Consider the following 2,529-nt stretch of genomic DNA (forward strand, 5'->3'; position numbering starts at 1 on the left):
AGTTGCAACTCTGAGGTGGAGCTTGTAACTGAAAATTAACTAGCGAGAAGGTTCTCCGGCGAGCAGCAGAGGGGCTACAAGGAATAGAGGTGCAAGCGCGCGGCGGCCGGCAGTCGTTCCCCTCGCCGAGCTGCACACGAAGGCGGAGCCGCGGGGACAGCGGCGTGGGATTTTATTTGGGATTCGTTGGGAGGAAGAAGACGGAAGGGAAGGCTAGATCGGGGCGAATGATTTTTTTGGACGGCTGTACTGTACCAGATCGAACGGCTGGGGTCTGACCGGCCGAACCTAGCGCCGGCGGACCGGCGCCTAGTACTGGCCTATTGTGTGCGGCCCATGACTTATCGTTCGAAACAGCACAGGCGAGAGAATCTTGCCCTAGTCACCCGCGTCCCCACGACGATACTGCGGCCTGTGTCTGCGTGGAATAAACCAGAGCCACGCAGCGGGTCGGCTCCTCCACCCCCATCCCCATCTGGCGAACGGCGGCGCCTGTGCTGCTCCGGCGAGATTTCCACCAATGGCCTCAGCTCAACGGGTATGTATGCTCCCCCTCCGGCCAACCCTCTCTTGAACTAGGTGTCTGTTTACCGCCGCAGATTTTGGGGATTTCTAACCGATTTGGCTCGGCTTCGATTCATGCAGGATGTGTGCTGCGCCCTGGCCGTGGAACAGTTACGTCTTTCCAGTGGCGTCACGGGATTTCATGAGTGTCCCAAACGTCGCGTTTGGCGCCGGCGGTGGTGCACAGGCAGGCGTGGAGGCTGCAGCGGGCGAGGTGTGCTCTGAAGCCACCAGTGGCTGGACAACGGAGGTCAGTGTGCTGATGCTCTGCCACAATTCTTCTTTGGAGTGCCGTGCGAAGTTAGATCTGAATCATGTTTATGTTGCTAGTGTGCAGAAGAGTTGATTTTGGGTTTCTGCGGCGATTCATAGTATGTTCTGCACATATTTGTACTGTTCCGGTAGTGTGCTAGTTGTACATGCCGTGGATCATTTTCGAAAAAAAGAGTTCTGGGTATGAAAATGTAGAGCTCTTTGATTAATATAGATTGTTGGAATTGCAGCGCCACTGATGTTAGCACTAACCTAGTGGCTCTTTGATTAATAGTGGGGTAGTTGGATTTTTTGCATAACTCGAGATTTGAAAACTCCACAGGTGTTTGGAGATTGAAGATTTTTGCACATGTGGTTGGATTTTATAGTATGGTGGTTGGATTTGTGTACATGATTAATTTTTAGGGGAGCACTGGGATGATGCATTCTGTTGGTGGTGTTAGATGGAAAAACTGTTATTATCCTTGATAGATCTTTGCGGTTTATATGCTCGAGTGGATGTTGTAATTACTGGGTTCAGATGTACTGAAGGTGTGGATTCAGTTGTAATAATGCACCGGTGATGTGTATGCATTGAAAGGAACAAACAGTTGATTATCTGTATTTGGATTTAGATGCTGGTGTTCTCAGAAAGAGGACTGGATTATTTGGTGGCATGAAGATACTGTCAATGTGCAGCTATAGACCTAGGTAGTTGTAATTCTGGATTGTGGATGGTCTTATATCTGTGTTTTTGACACAGCCAAAAGTAGTAAGATTATTTGTTTGTGGCTCAGCGGAACGTGCGACCAAGCTGATGGTATAGGTGTTTTATTCTTTGTGCTGAATTTAGTTATAGGTAACTGTTGGGAGTGCATATGTTTGCCATGAGCAAAAAAATAACTTGCATCTATTTTTGTTTTTATATATGATTATTACTTTTGTATCTGTTTGATTTTTTTTGTTGATATGTTGCTAACCCAATTGTTCAGGATAAGGATCGGCAGGGCTCCTGAGGAGAGGGAGATGAATCCCAACAGGAAAACATCGCTACAATGGTCTGTGCGTGCTTATGCAGAGAAGGGTGATGGTCCAGTTGTGAAAACAGCGCCGAAGTTTATCAAACGTGGTGTTGTTGGGCACAACCAGAACTATCTTTTATGCCCTTCCCTGAATTGTTGTTTGGTCTACTATGTAAACTGCATGTTAAATCATGGGGCTGTTAGTTTACGTAACCGCTAGTTCAAAACTGTGGCGTTGATATCATGCCACTACTTAGCTTTGGTAGGCAGGAACTCAATTCAAATGTTGTTGTGGCTGTTGTTAACTACACATGCCTGCATTTTGTTTCTGTTGGGCTTCAGTTATATGCTCTTCGCCAACGAGTTGCTAATCACCCGAAAAGTGAACGATGTTTTACCTGAATTTTTGACGTTTCGACCTACGAGCGAAAAGAAATTAATAGTACTCCGTGCTAATAAGTATTCCGTGTCAGTTTTTGGCGGGTGTTAACACATTGTGTTGTGCGTTTCTCGTCTAGTTTGCTCGTGCACCACACCGCCTGGTCTGTCACGGCTAAGTAGTGTGCGTGCTCGATGAGTGCATGTGCTGGTAGTGGCTAAATTTCGTGTTTTGACCCTTTTCTGAAACCTATTCGAGGTCTGACTCCGGTTCATAAAAATTTCGGGATCTGATCCTTTCTTATCGCCAAAG

At 47.1% G+C, this 2,529-nt stretch overlaps 1 long non-coding RNA gene across 1 annotated transcript; it reads left to right on the forward strand.

Annotated features, from left to right (window-relative positions):
• Positions 1-353: 353 nt before the first annotated feature.
• LOC119310940 lies at positions 354-2,198 on the forward strand. Its single transcript, XR_005150806.1, has 3 exons — positions 354-538; positions 646-814; positions 1,809-2,198. It is a non-coding gene; the product is annotated as an uncharacterized LOC119310940 (long non-coding RNA).
• The last annotated feature ends 331 nt before the right edge of the window (positions 2,199-2,529 follow it).

This window comes from Triticum dicoccoides, chromosome 5B (genome assembly GCF_002162155.2).
Source record: "Triticum dicoccoides isolate Atlit2015 ecotype Zavitan chromosome 5B, WEW_v2.0, whole genome shotgun sequence".
Taxonomy (NCBI): Eukaryota; Viridiplantae; Streptophyta; class Magnoliopsida; order Poales; family Poaceae; genus Triticum; species Triticum dicoccoides.